Genomic DNA, 16,677 nt, shown 5'->3' with positions numbered 1-16,677 from the left:
TGCCTGCTTTAACCTCTCAATAACTTTCATTTCTTTTTCTTAGCTATTAAACCATTATTGAGCTTACTATTGGTTACCTGCATTATCTTCGGTGGGAGATCTAGGTTGCAACTCAACATGGGTGAGTGACTGGTCTCTTGGGACTGAGAGTAACCTGGAATATTTGTGATTTTTGGTGTAAGTGATCATATATTACATAGTCCAGCCTGCCTGGGTGGCAAAATACACTGGCATGTCTAAGGGGCCTGTCTCTGAGTCCATTATAAAACTATTGCAGTACTTTGGATGTTCACATTTGGTACTGGATTGGTGAAATCTAATTATAGGACATATCACCATTTTGGGGTGTCTGCCTTGCTTCTGACAGTCTGCTCTGAGAGAGGTACTCATGGTCATGAGCCACTCCAGACAGCATGATTGGGACATTAATAAAGAACCACCACTATATAATCTGCTTCTTTCTCTCACTATGAATGTGCAGGTCCTTTCAGCTACAGATGCATGAACCTTTGTGCAGTAACCACGGCTTAGATTCTCAAAGGTAGGTGCCTAATCCTTGGGAGAGAGGCACCTTGATACCTTTGAGTATCTGGACCCAAAAACATACAATTACATGCACATTTATCAGTTTTGCTGGATGATATCTGATTCCCATTAGTCAGTAGCTGAAAGTTTACATCCATTTTACAGAAACCCACTAAGCATGATATTGGGGTCCAGAAATATAATCTGCTAAAGAACATCCAAATTCTTTACAAGTAAATTGGAGTTTCTTTTGTGTTTGATTTTTATCCAGCTGCAGCCTGTAAGAAAAAACATCACAGATCCTTTACTAGTTTGCTGTTACATTCAGAATAATTCCCAGAACTCTGAGTGATATTTTTTGTATCTGCATCCAAACCCCTTTGAATTATTCACAGGAGATATTGCTTTAAACTGGCTGATCACTGATCTTGATTCCAACTGCTATTTAATTCCTATTAATGATAACAGATGATCTATCTGTGATTATACATACGCTACAGCATATCCATCCACATTTACATGGGAGTAGTTCTCACTGGGATCTAAAGGAGTTACACACATGTATCTGAGGGCAGAATCGGGGCCTCTAGATACATGAAGGTGGTTCAATGGCACTAAATGAACCCTTGACTTCCAATGTATATACAAATTAAAGTTCTGAGGTGCAATCCTGGCTCTATTGAATTCAAAGGCAAAACTCTCACTGATTTCAGTAGGACCAAGATTTCACCTTTAATTGGTTCATGTAGAAGCAAAATACTGTTGCTGAAAGAATCTCTTTAGGTTTGTTTACATCGACAGTCATTTGTCTAAGGATTCTTTCATTAACACTTGTTCATTCTTTCTAGTGTTGGCATTGTTTCGTACACACATACTGTATCCATACCACCAATAGCAGTTTATATGTGGTTTTCTAAGCCAACCCAATAGACAATGCTAATATTAAATATAAAACAATTCTTAATTCTGGAAATACTTTAGGTAAACTATGTACTGTATTGATAAAACCACCTAGATTCCATTATTAGTCTTTAATTTGTCTGGATGGGTTGAAAGATCCAAGAGGTATCAAAATTCAGACTATAGATTCAGATACTTTGGATGACATGCTAGCAGAGTTAGCCATCTGATTTCACAATTCCTCAGTGTTTTTTCCTCTTGCCATTGTACTGATCTAACTTTCTCAACAGAAACTTTCTCCCAAATGAATCCCAGACATGACACATCTGGTGTGAGTCATATACTCATTTAAAAGTGACAATCGCAGAAAGACGCTACGGAAATGAAAAGAAGCACTTCTGATCATATTTTTCTGAAAGGAACATGTCAAAATGCTGGACTGTAGCCATAATAATCCAGCAGTGTAGTTCTTTGCAGTTTAGTAGTTAGTAATTCAGACTGAAAGAATTTAAAAAAAAAATCTCTTGGCAATCACAGATTTAAGATTTCAGCCTCAAGAAGACAATGTATTCAGTTAATTTATTCCAAGCTCTGGAATGGTCATGGAAAGCATTTCCAATGCAGTAGATCCCCGGAGTATACTTTGTAGACAAGAAACTACATCCATTCATTTACGGATCAGTTGAAGTTGCCCGTTTGCCAGACAATTATTTCAAACCCAGATTAAATAAAAGAAGCAGGAGCCAACATTTAGGCAGACATATTAACCATCATATGGATGATTAGCCAGGACAACTGGCATTAAGCCTCCCCTCTTCTGAGCTCTGGGAAATTGAAAATATTTATCACTTGTACTATTTGTTCATATAATGAGATGTTCATTTTTTAGGGAAAACACAGTAGGTTTGAAATGTATTCCTAGATTATTAATAAGGGTAAATAAAGTGGAGAGTTCTGTATATAATTTATTATTATAGCTTTTATTGTCATGCCTACTTATAGGATGCTATACCAATAGTAGATAAGTTTTTGTTTGGGTGAGTGATCCTTATGTTAAACATCAGTGGTTTTAACATTTTCCCTCTGTTCACTAGAGAATAAGGGGACTAAATGGGTGCTACCTTCATTCCAAGAGGTACTGAGGCATGGTGTGAATATGCCCTACTATCTAAAGGGAATTTTCTTCTCGGGAATGAGCTCCATTTTTTGTACCGTTCTTGTGGAATTTTGGACAACGTGCTATTCTTAGCTAACTAAGTGGGAAAGAATCATGTCTCTGACAATAAATAAATAGATTAATAGATTCCAAGGCCAGAAGGGACCATTGTGATCATCTACTTTATCCTGTGTAACACTGGCCATAGACCTTCCCCAAAATAATTTCTAGAGCATATATTTGAGAAAAAACATCCATTGTTGATTTTAAAATTGTCAGTAATGAAAAATCCACTGCAACCCTTGGTTAATTGTCCCAATGGTTAATTACCCTTCCTGTTCAAAATGTATATCTTGTATCCAGTCTGAATCGGCTTAGCTTCAAGTTCCAGCCATAAGACTGGTTTAGAAATCAGGAGTTTAAAAAAAAAGGTGGGGGGTTTCTTTGCAGTCTGGTTTTTGAGCCTCTAGAATAGAGTGATGTTTTCAAAATTTTCTCCACAACCAGGAGGACTAGAAACTTACTTAAGAAAGAAAGAAAAGAAACAAAGCTGAGATTCTCACATAATTGATTAACTCCTGGAACTGGAGCTATAATAGCAAATGTCACAAGATTCACGGCAAGATCAAGAGAGCTGACAACACTATACGAGCAATGGGCAAGTTGTAACCTATGTATGTGAGGCATGTTGATCAGGATGCTGATACTGATTATATTAAGCAGCTCCTACAGCAGTTCCTCAGTGACGTGGAAAAAGAAAAGCACCTGGGAACAGACAGTACAGAAGGCTGAGCTAGCTACCAAGATGCCCTCTTACTGTCCCCACCTCTTTTTCAGAGCAAAGTAAAGTGAGGGCTGTAAGTAGTCCTAAGGATTCTTTCCCACTTCAGCAAAGTAAACACAGCCAGGCTATAAACAAAAGAAGTCTTGGAGTTCCATTTTTTTTCCATAACAACCTAAGCACGGCTTGTGAGCAAGCTGCTAGCAAAGACTGTCTTTTTTCTCCTCCAAACAAGCAAGGCTTGGCTGCTTCAAAAACACTCTCTGGTGTTTTCTCTGCTCTTCAGATGAAAGCCTTTCCAGACAAGCTATAAATCAAGCATTATTACTTGTTATAGTTAGTAGAGTTTTCCCCTTAAGGAACACATTTTCTCCAGTGCAGCCACATAGGACTGCTTTCCTACTCCCAGCAGCCGCCAACAACTAGCTTTCCTTCTCACTCCAATGTTAACCCTTGTCTTCCCAACTCAATGCATTGTACCACTGTAAACTATATCAGTATGAAACCAGTAAAGTTGGAAAACAACCCTTGTGTGGATGCAGTTATATCAGGATAAGAAATTCCTGTACCAATTTAACTTATTCCCCTAAATTTAGGGGAGACAAACTGCTATTGCTCCAATTTAATTATAACTGTTTCAAACTGATATAGTTAAAGTGGGACAAAAACTGCATCACAAAAACTGTAGTTCTAAAAGTACAAGTGATCTTGTTTCAACACCTCAAGAACACACTTCTAGGAGTTGGTGTATGAACCATTTTTGTACCTACTTAACTATTTTGTTAGGGGTGAGGTTTTTCACTGAAATAGTAATACTTGTTTGTAGCTTTTCCTTGTCAGAGTCTCTGGGTGAAAGGGGAACCCAGGAATTACATAATCAAAACATAAAATAATTTCTCCCAGTGTAATCAGCTTACAAGATGTAGGCTGTTCCTGTTCTCCATGAGGCCAGCTAAATGCTTGCTTGCCAGAGAGTATGTATGTTTTTAATTCTGCAAACCTATAGCATTCTTACTAAGTGAATAGTGACTGAGTGATATGTATATTTTCATGGTGCTAAAATGAAATCATTGTATTATTGCAATCCCTGAATTATTTTAGGGAGTGAAAGTCCACCCAAGCCCCCATGTCTCTGCCCATGAGAACTGAAGGAAAAATGAGAATGGCTGGCAAGATGGTGAGAATGGGTGTGGTGGTGGGGAGATCCAAAGAGGGAGATACTAGAACTGACAGACTGGGCAAGGAGACTGGAACTTGGATGAGAAGCCCAAGAAGCAGAGACTGGACTAGCTAGGTGAAAAAGAATGGGACTGAGAGGAGTCGTGGAAAAAATATTATGTGATCATGTACTTAAAGACTGCATCATAATGCACATGCACAAAGGGGTTGAATTAAAGTGGCACAGATGACCTTAATTCTATCATTTCTTAACTTTAGAATACTTGATTATACAACTTTAATAATGTTCTTTTAACATAGTTTTTATACAAGTGATATATATGAAGTTCCTACTGCAGTCTTTGAGGTTCTGGGAAATAAAATGGTTTTACATGGCTGACATGTGTAACTAATGTTCATCCATAATCAACTTACCTCCATCCAATCCCCCATGCACTCAGCTCTCGCATTCTACTAACCACAATATCTGGAGCCCACAAACTACATCTCAAGTGGACAGTCCTTAAGTACTGGGCAATGACGGGATGGAGCAGCACCACATTTTGGGTCTCTGGCTATCTTAAGAAACCTGTGTTGTCAGCTGAACTCAAAACTGAAGTACCCAGGTAACTAAATACTGAAGTACAAAAGGATTTGGGGTGGTATTTAGGGGTAGAAATGACCTTAGGATGGAGATGCAAGGAGAGAAAGACAGCAGGCAAATATTAGTTTTTCAATAAAAACACTATAACAAAATATAGGGGGTTAAAAACAAAACGTATATTAATATTGGTCATAAGAACGGCCATAGTGGGCCAGACCAATTGTCCGTCTAGCCCAGTATCCTGTCTTCCGACAGTGGCCAATGCCAGGTGCTTCAGAGGGAATCAACAGAACAGGTGAAGTGATCCATCCCCTGTCGCCCATTCTCAGCTTCTGGCAAACAGAAGCTAGGGACCCTTCAAGAACATGAATCTATCCTCCATGAACTTATCTAGTTCTTTTTTGAACCCTGTTATAGTCTTCGCCTTCATAACACTCTCTGGCAAACAGTCCCACAGGTTGACTGTGCGTTATGTGAAGAAATATTTCCTTTTGTTTGTTTTAAACTCACAAATAGTTACAAGAATCAATAACTTCAAGCTCAGTTCTCCTGTGAAGTGCTGAGTTTCTTCTTCAGTGACTTCAATGAGTCATGGTTATGGAGGATTGGGCCCTTACATTGCAAGGGTACAAGATTATTAAATACAGCTATGGCATGATGTATAATAATCTGGTAAAAAACATAGCATGTCACATGGCATCTTGCATTGTATCACATTCAACCTGCTATTTCTCAAATCCTGGCTTTGGTCTTTTATCTGCTCCTTCCACCATACTTGATGTCTGGGATTCATTTTCACTGTCCGTTGGATATTGATCCATTGTTGACTGCTACGCATAGATTAGAACGCATCCCTATTAAAGTACCCTTAGTCTTTAATAAACTGTAAAGTATCTGAATTAAAGGTCTCCCTGAGTTGAGTTGTTGACATATCCTTACACTGTTTTAGAAGAAACTGAATGTCTAATGGTATTTGCAAATACAGTACAAACAGTTCTTTCTTCATATTATGTATATGAATGAAACCATAAAACTGTCAATGAAACATAGTCAATTACCTGTTGTTTTGTTGTACAGGAAGTTCTACAACAGATAATAGTTTTTGCTGGCAGAGATCATCTTTTGGATGCAAAGGATGATCAAGATGATCCTGGAAGGTCCTTAGAGTCTGAGGAGGATGAGTAGAAAGAAGCACTCATTCTCCACCTACAAGATACAAACATTATCTAGCCAGGAAACATAGGTGAGAAGTGATGAGCAAAAGTAGCTTCAAGAATAGGTAAAAGAGGTCATTCAGATGCTGTTCCTATTTCCCTTTCCTTTTAAAAGTGTCCGATTCCTTCATTTTATGCAAAGATATTTCTCCTCTGGCAAGAGTGTAAATGAATAAATGCTGTAGCAGACTTGGCAGGATAAGTATCTTCATAAAATGCTATAGCAGACCTGCAGCATAGTATCTTCAATATAAGTCTTATTTGCCTGTTTATCCAGTGGCCTTTGGGACTTGGTTAACCCACAGAGAATTTTGTGAGGACCACAGACTGGATAAAGGTTATGGGAGGTGGTATTGTCCGGGCTGCCGCTGATGTATTGGTTGACTTTCCTTAAAGTTGCAAACTTTTTCTATTCATGTTCCTGTGCAGTGATATCCCAGTACCTTTTTGTGTTATCTAGACAAAATTAGATACAGATGTATCCCCACCCCTAGTGAATTTGAGTGAGTGCACTCAGTGTTTTGAAGGAAGCATGACTTTGCCTATGTTGCTAAATTGTTTCAGCTAATAAAATCTAAGCAGGAGTGTGAGAAAGAAACTCCACGTGGATTTAAACTATTGGGGCACTATGTAGTTTGATGGCAGAAAACTTTTAATTTGGGTAAATGTAAAGTGTAATGCATACTGCCAAAAATAATCTCAAACATTCATATATTGGTTTGTTTTGGACTGGTGCTGTGGAAAAACTTCTATACGTAGGAGATATTGTGTACTACTGAGAGTGACCAGTGTATTTTCTGCAGTAACAGTTAACTAATGCTCAGGTGCATTAACAAGGAACAGAAAATACTGAAATAATGTACTGTATAGCAATGGTGTAGCTTACATACAGTATTTATACTTATTAATAATGTAATCTAAAATGCTGTGTCCAGTTTTGTTTCTCATCTCAAGAAAGAAACAGTGCATCTTAGACTGAAAAAGTCCAGAATGGGTAGTAAAGTTAGAGGTATGATAGAACTTGGGTTTAATGAGAAAATGCAAAAAAACCAAAACAACAACACACACACACACCAGGATTATTTACCCTGAAAAGGAGATTTAGTGAAGACTTGATTGATTATGATTGGTATAATATAAATAGATCAATCTGTTCTTTTCACCTGTTGCATAATACAAGAACACAGGGATACTTGATTAAATTAAAGGGCAGTGAATTTGAAAGCAATTATGGGAAATACTAATTTATGCTCCATGAAATAAGCCTGTGATATTCACCGTTGCAAGAGGTCATTCAGACAGATTGTGTGGCTGAATTTAAATGAACCCGTGCTGCATGCAAAAGGAGCATAGAGTATTTTCTACAAGGCAGCAATGGAGTTCTTTACCCTGCTCTCCTCTCTAGCTGGTCAGACAGTAAACTGATCTCTTAAAAACAAAGATGGAATTTTTTTAGGGTCCACCATGCCTATGGTCAGGTAGTTTAAAAAAGGAGTCCCAATGTGTCTCATGATGCGGAGATCAGGCTGAATGAAAGTGGCCTCCACCCTATTTTTACAACTAGATTTCAGAGGTAAATTGTTTCTTCTCAGCAGTTGGAAGTATTAAAGGTATCACATACTCATCTCTTGCTTATACCCCCAGTGTAAGTAATATAATTCTAATTGTACCACATATAAATTGACACAAGATTATTGTAAGTATTTGTGTGAGTTAGTATGTATTTTTGTATGTACAGCATATTTATAAGTATGTTATGTTTACATACTCAGTGTATAATCTAGTTTTTCTGTTCTACCATGTAAAGTTTCTGTACCATTTGCTCATTAACAGTTGCTGTGTCCTGTCTTATACCACCAACTCCCATAACTAGTATATTTGTGGCAATGTAATTCCTTTAATTAGTGTTCCTAACATGCAGTTAAATATTTCACAATGTGTTGCTTTTTCATGACTGTTAATTATCATGTGATGTGCTAATTTAAGTTAGTCTTGGCTCTCTCTGAATAAGGTTCTTAATTTATAATTAGCAAGAATAAGTCAGATATATAGTTTATCCATGTTTTTCACAGTCATATGACATTTTTAAATATGTATTTGAGCGGTGTGCTTTTAGGTCCACACAGGTTTGGTACCAGGCTCTGCTGTCACCTCCAGCAGCCCTGGAGCTGCAGTGACCTCCTCCGCCTCAGTACTCCCTCTCTCCTGGGGATGAGAGGACATAAGATGAATGTAGCAGTGGATCTTTTGGCTGGGCTGTGCCCAAGCCTTATTTCTCACCAATCCCTTGAGCCCTGCCTTGGAGCAGAGCTCTGCATTGCATGGGCATGGGTACCTGGCCATTTTTTGTGCCTCAAACTGTCTCAGAGGAGTTGCACTTTGTTGGCTGCCTTGGGTCCCAACATAGCTATTGAGGTAGTTGTGCTCCTATAGGCAGAACCCATTAGTGGTACCATTGTAGCTGGACCTTATGACATTATTTAGCACAGCTCTTATCACAGAGATAATCATCCACGTCTGTTGGAAGAAGACAAAGAGTCTCCTTAGTGTGGGCTATATTGTTTCTGTGGAAAGTGTAAAGAGATGAGATTCATTCATTCTTTATCGCTGTGAGAAGTTACAAATATTACTCCCGCAGAGGATACGAAGGTACTTGGTAGACGTACATTAAGATTAGCTGCTGGTGGAGATTCAGATCACGTCTGGATGCTAATCGGTTCCCACTGAACTCTGCCCTGCCTCCTAACAGACCCAACTTTCCTCTACCAGCAGTTGTGGTGTTCTCTTGAGGAGAGGAAGATGGAGGGTGTTGGAGTAGGCCATCCAACCATATAGTCTCATCCTCAGAGAGTAGTCAATTGGTCCACTGTTCTCTACTCAAGCCACATGGTAAAAACCCATGGCATCTTCAGCTTGATTGCTGGATTGTTACCCCCTCCCTCTCTGTGCTTCTTTTCATTATTTTTAATTTTAAAGAGTGAATAATTATAAAGTGGTCACTTTATCCAGTGCCTTCTCTCTTCTGTGCATTTCACCTCCCTTCTGCCTTATCATTCACATAATTGCAGATGTTTCTTTTTACAATAAGTGCACTTCACTCTCCTGAAAGTGAAATTCCTATTTCAGGTGAGATATATGAGGAAACTGCTTTCCTTCTAGGTAATGAATTGTATTGTATTGTAAGTCTGAAATGCACAAGTCTAGCAAACAAAGAGCTTGAGAGGCTGGAGCCTAACTAGTTGGGCAGGATTCTACTATCTCTTGCTTTTTATTATTATTATTTTATTTTTATTCTCATTTTGCTTTTTCAAATTAGCCTCTCCTCTCATACCTATAAATCTGTGATCTGATACTCAAAATGCCAAACCTTAAGAGATATAACACTGATTCACCACCGGATGTGTAGATGGTGGAGCAGTAAGCAACTGCGGACGCAATAAGGCGGGTGCTTCCTTCAACTCGGAGTGATGCTCCGGCTAGAAGTTGCAGTAGGCCTATACGAATCATCTTGACCTTCTTCTTGCCATTGGAGTTCGATAGTCCCTGCTGAGAAAGAAGGTGGAGAGCCTCTGGCAACCCCTTCCTTCTTTGTTTTGATTATGCACACACATTGAAGGTCTATGCTCGATGGTCTCTCATCCTGGTGAGAAGGACCCAGGCGTCAGCAGTGGCTCAGAAGTTCAAGCAGCCCTGTTTAGGAGTTGCCTTCTTGCCCCAATTCAAGGAAGGCACTAGAAAAAGTGGGCTAAAAATCTCCCTCCCAACTTTCTTTTTCGTGGCTCTAAATTAATCATTCCTTGTTGGAATGTTCATACTATGTTAACTGGACTTGAACTGAAAGACCATGAACTTCGGAAAACAGCCATAATTGATAGAGAACTACATCAACTGGGCATTGATATTGTAGCCTTAGTGAGACAAGACTTTGGAAACTAGATCACTAGATGAAGTAACTACCACTTCTGCTGGTCTGGGAAACTTGAAAATGAACCAAGGATGCATGGTGTCAGATTTGCTGTCAAGAAGTCTGTCCTTAGTGCATTTACCTCTCCAGTATTTATTAATGAAAGGATCATGCGGCTGGTTGTGAATACGAACTCGGGAATCCTGATTTTTCCGTCCATCTGCGAACCAACACTTGACTACTTGAAACAGAAAAAAGATGAGTTCTATACTCCCCAGGAACAAAGTGTCAAGAATGTCCCCATACGGAACAGACTCACTGTTCTCGTGATTTCAATGCCCATGTGGGTAAGGACTGGTAGCACATCATTGGCCAACACGGCACATGTAGCCTTAACAAAAATGGTCAACGTGTCCTTGAGCTTGCACCTCTTGTGAGCTGGTAGTCTCGAATACCTCTTTTGCTGGCAAGAGTGGCAGCAAGGTCACATGGAAGCACCCCTGATCTGGACACTGGCATCAGCTTGACCTTATCCAGATCCGTTGCAGAAACATTTGTGATGTACTGCATGCTCAATCAATGCACAGCGCTGATTGCAACACTGACTATGCCCTTGTCAGGGCCAAGCTCCAGTTACATCTTAAAAAGATCCATCATGCAAAGCCAAAAGGCAAACTTCGCCTTGACTTTACTAACATGAAGGACCCTGACACTTGTGCAAAGTTTCAATGTGCACTTGAGCGTGTTTTTGAAAATGATTCCCCTAATTCTGACACCCTGTGGGACAATTTTAAGAATAAGGTACTGGCCACGGCCAAGGATGTCTTTGGGACAACAAAGAAAAAACAACATGAGTGGTTTGCAGCGTCTGAATATCTGCTGCTCCCACTCATAGAAAAGAAAAAGCAAGCTCACCTAACTTTACTTCAACAACCAGCTAAGTCCAGAACTCTTAAGTTCAAAGAGGCTTAGGCTGCGGTCCAGCAAGCCACTAGAGAATATACCCAGAAGTACTGGCAAGACCTGTGCAAGATGATTCAGACCTGCTTTGAAAGAGGGGCCTTCGTGCTACCTATGATGGAATCAAAGAGGCACTTGGTCCAATTTGTAAAAAGATTGTAAACCTGAAGTGAAAAATGGTACTATCCTGACTGACAGGCAAGAACAACTTGACAGATGGACTGAGCATTACAAAGAACTCTACTCAAAGGATGCCATTATCTGTGATACTGCCTTAGCTGCTATTCCCCAGCTTCCAACCATACAGGAGCTGGACCAAATACCAACTCTCGAAGATGTAGAGAAAGCTATCAAAAGATTGCACCTGGGAAAGCAGCAGGCAATGATCAGATACCTTCGGAGCTCCTAAAGGCAGGAAGGAGAAAGCTTGCAAGCAACATCCATGCATTTCTCTGCGCCTGCTGGGAAGAAAGCCACATACCCTGGGATCTGAAAGATTCAAACATAATTACTTTATACAAAAATCAAGGGGACAGAGTAGACTGCAACAACTACCGAGGGATATTTCTGCTCAGCATGGTTGGCAAGGTGCTTGCAAAGGTCTTGCTGAAATGACTCGAAGTTCTAGCTGAGAGAGTTTATCCTGAGAGCCTGTTCAGGTTCAGAGCTGCACGCTCCATGACTGATGTGTCCTTCACATTGTGCTTGTTGCAAGAAAAAAGCCATGAACAGGCACCTCTCTATGTAGCATCAGTTGACCTACAAAAGGCCTTTGACATGGTTAGCAGGAATGGCCTATACAAGAACCCGTTGAAAATTGGCTGTGCCCAAAAAGGGCTCTCCTTACTTAAGGAATTCCAGGAGGGAATGAAGGCAACTGTCCAGTATGAAAATGAAACATCGTCTGAGGTTAGCATTGATAATGGCATGAAACAAGGATGCTTCTTAGCACCAACCAACTTTGGCATCTTCTTCTCTATTCTCCTTAAATACGCTTTCAGAAATGATCAATCTGATGTACTAATTGAATTGAAGAAAGACGGCAGGTTATTTAACATCAGGCAATTTCAGAGCAAAAGGCATGTCACCCAACTCACTATTGGGGATCTGCTCTTCACAGATGATGCTGCATTCATCTTTAAGTCACCTGATGAATTGCAGAACATGATGAATAATTTCTCTGATGCATGTATCAAGTTCAGTACGGTAATCAGCATCAAGAAAACAGTTGGCACGTCACAGGGCACCAACACCCACCTAAAGTCTACATCAATAATGAAGCTCTGGACAATGTGGATCACTTCTGTTATCTTGGTTCAACTCTAACCAGCTCACTTAGCCTTGATACTGAACTTGATGTGAGAATTGACAAAGCTTCTGTCACCTTTGGCAAACTTACCTCACATGTCTGGAACAACAAGATGTTAACCCTGAATACCAAGTTGCCCATTTATCAGGCTTGCGTCCTCAGTACCCTGCTTTACAGCTGTGAAAGCTGGGTCATGTACTCCAAGCAGGAGCGGAGATTGAACAGCTTGCACCTTCGCTGTCTCAGAAAAAGCCTTGGAGTCACTTGGGACCAACGGATCATTAATAACGAGACCTTTGAGAGAACCAGCCTACAGCCTATGCAGACTATGCTAGACCCCTGTAGGCTTCGCTGGGTGGGACACATGGATCACATCCCTCAAGATTATCTGCTGAAGGCTGTGCTCTATGGCCAACTCAAGAACTACCTGCGAAGCAGAGGAATGCCAAAGCTCCGACACAGCAATAAGATCAAGCAGGGTCTCAGGAAATTCAGCATTCCCACTGACAACTGGACGAGCCCAGCCCACAACCACTCAGTCTAGAGAAGCTGGGTTAAGGCTGGTTCAGTCATTGTGGAGAGTCATCAGAGAGCCCAGGATGAGGCCCATAGGCGAGCCAGGAAGCAGAGTGTGCTCCAACCTCGATCTGGCGAATGGACCGATACCACCATGGGAAGGTCTGCCACTCACACATTGGGGTCTTCTCCCACACTACTGCCAAGCACTACTGACTGACTTGACTTTGCTGTGTTTCCTTTCCTCTGTGAAGATGTTGGATGGCCATACATGAATGAAGCCTTCCCATTTGATGCAGCAGATTCTTCACAGCTCACCCCACATGACCACTAAATGTCCCAAGAAAGACAGGTTCTCCAGGGAACTGGGTGGGGTGGGGTTACATCTTAAAGGCATTAAATAGCAGCGTCCCGCTTGCTTTGGTATGAGAAAAGGTACAACAATCATCAGCAAGTCTTCCCAACACAGATATGTACAGCAGCAGTGTGCAGCCACGTCTGGAAAGAAGTGAAGCCAAAATGTAAAACAAAGATGGACGGGGATAGAGTTGAGTACTAATTTCCTGCTTGGAAAATATAAACAAACGGAAAGAAGATTGGAAGGATGAAGAACTGGGCAGTGGTCCAGAATATCCATTTGTTGAGTGAGTCCTGCTGCACCAGATTTTTCCCAGCAGTAGTGGAGCTGATTTCCTCTCATTTTACCCCAAATATTTATTGTGGGTTTTAAAATAGATCCAATACAGAATAAATGGAAAAGCACTACAGAGCACCTGAAAGCTGATACAAAGATAAAAGAGAAAAATCAAGGAAGTATTAACAGTTTTATTGGGTCTTAACGACTGGGAAGAGATTTTAAAAGCTGCCAGAACAAAGTAATTTCTTTCTTCATGTGTAATAATCCTCTTTCAGGGCATCAGCTCTGTTGCTCAGAGCCTCAGGGCTTGTCCATGGACAGAAGTTATACTGATATACCAGTGCAGTGCAACTGAAATAATCTCTTGGTAGAGTGTATTCACCCTGTCACTTGCCCTAGAGCATGCTGCAATGCACACAGCAGCACACACTGTATGATAACAGCATGGCACACTGTGGGTAGGTATTCCAGTGTCCTTTGCACTGCCTTGTGGGCAATTTTTTCATGAGTTTCAAACAAAACAAAAAGCCTTCTCAAGGGAACATGTCTAGGGACCCAGCCCCTGCAGTGTCTATGGAGCCTTATGCAGAAGCGTGGGAGTCTATGGGATTGCGCTCTTAAACCCCATACCTGCAAGCATGTTTGGTTTTCAACCTGTGAGTAGTCCCATTAACTCACATGCAGATTAGGCACATTAATAAGCATTTGCAGGGTCAGCACTTTAGTTGGTAAAGCACAAGTGAATTTAATAGCACTATAATAACAATAGTTGGAAATTAATACACATGCCAGCCAATCTATTCCCTTCTTGTCACCTACAACGTATCCAGAATCTCCCCTGGTAGACACTCCATTATACTCATACAATATGATCACTAGCAGGGCAGGCCCAGACAGATATGGTTATCTAGCAATCTGTTAATAACAGGCCTGAAGCAGAACAAAAACACCATTGTCACTAGGAAATTAAAATGTGGTTCACATAGCACATGCCTGTCTATACCAATGTTCTTAGTCAAATGCAGACTCAGCTGCCTGTGCCTTATTCAGCAAAGATAGGGATTCCAAATAAAGATAAACCTTCTGTCTTATTGAACTTTTAATTGGCCTATCACTTGATGAAGAAAGTTCAGGATTACACTGGAGACGCTAAATCAGGAAATTCTGCAAGCTGGACAGATGGATAAAGGGTAGCACCATTTCCAAGTAGGGACAAAGGGTTTTGATTCATATTATAGACACCTGGTTGCTTCATACTGTTTAAAAATGTCTGTTTCTTCTATTATGCCATTAATGGTTCCCTTCGTGGCTTGCTATGGCACTGTTAAATTACGGGCTGTTTGAATTGCAGAGAATGATGTTTTAACTAGAGATGTAAAAATTAGTTCGGCTCCTCGCTGCCAAGTGAGAACTGCCTAGCTGTGGCTCCCCCCAGCTGTGCACGCAGAGACGCAGGTGGGCAGCTCTCACTCGTGGGGAGCTGAGCCGAGCCCCGCTGTGGCTACCCTCTCCACCCGCTGGGCGCCAAGCCTCTCCACGAGCAAGAGCTGCCCAGCTGCTGCTCCCCTCCCTCCCAGTTTAAATGGTAATCAGCTGTTTAAAACATTTAAACAGTTGATTACTGTTTAATCGGTTATGCTTTTAAATCCCAAGTTTTTACACACAACAGTGGACTGATGGAACTGCTTTCTAATGCATTTACATACTTGTGTAAACACCTCTAGCATTTGGGTTTATTTATTATTGAAAACATTGCACATTTATTTCTCATGCTTTGGCAATGCCAGTTACTTTACGTGATTTTGTGCTAGAATTACCCTGTTGGGCTGTATGTGACGTGTTGATCACTTCTTTCTTTTGCTCAGTTGGAGTTTAAAAAGGTCTTAAGAGCCAAATCTTTCACCTAATTTGGCTGTTTTAAGTGCAGAGCAGCCATTAAAAATGCCTTTAACCAGCCCCTTCAGGAATTCCCTGGAATTAGGGAGTCCCTGGGTGATACTGAGCAGCCATAGCACTACCTACAATCGCCCCTTTTGTAGCCCTGATGCAGAGGATGTGGACAGGCATTCATTGCTTTGCTTCATTGGTGAATCTCACTGTTGCCAGAATATTCCCATGGGAGCTGTGAGCAGTCAGCATAATTTAGAGCAGCATAATTTAGGCATCTCCAACTCGTATCTGTGGCCAGCCAGCGCAGATCAGTATGCGGGGTCTGCAAAGGTGGCATAACACCCCATTTTCTACAGCCTCTGGTCTTTCTTCCTCAAATCTCTAACAAGTTGTTACAACATTGTCTTGTAGGCTGCCAGTTGTATTAAATTAGGCAGTATGGCTAAACTTTTCAAACTTGGGTGCCTAAAGTCAGTCACCTATAACCATATATAGATAACTAACGTGATTTTCAGAATTGTTGAAAACTTGGACTGAAGTTGGGGGAGGTGCAAGTGCTCAGTATATATGAAAATTTGGTGATTTATTTGTGTATCAAAATATTGGGCTAGGTGCCTTACTTCAGGGACCAAAATTTGAAAATCTCATGCAGTTTCTAATTTTTTTCTTGACACCATAAACTAACTATACTGGCTGAACTAGGTTAATGTACCTGTAAGTATTTTAAGTTTTCCTAGCCCATCAGAGATCATTGGTACTATTTGAAGCAGACCTGAAGCTGGCATTTGTAACATGGAACCATTTTTTCCTATGAGTTGGTACAACATGTACAAGATGTGCCAAGCCTGTTTTGGGTCTCTGTATGCTCATTCTCTGCTAGGTAAACCCTGTACATCATGTTTTCTTGCAATCTGAATTTTAGATTCATCGGTAAAGCACTTTGAAATGTACTGATGAAAAGCGCCATAGAATCATAGAAACGTCAGACTCAAAGGGACTTCCATAGGTCATTTAATCCAGTCCCCTGCACTGAGGTTGGACTAAGTATTATTTAGACCATCCCTTACAGGTGTTTGTCTAATGATTCTTAAAAACCTCCAATCACAGAGATTCCCCAACTTGC

The sequence above is a fragment of the Emydura macquarii genome, unplaced genomic scaffold (genome assembly GCF_026122565.2).
Source record: "Emydura macquarii macquarii isolate MOO-44397 ecotype Brisbane River unplaced genomic scaffold, CSIRO-AGI_Emac_v2 contig_2636, whole genome shotgun sequence".
NCBI lineage: Eukaryota > Metazoa > Chordata > Testudines > Chelidae > Emydura > Emydura macquarii.
Note: the sequence above shows the minus strand (reverse complement) of the source record.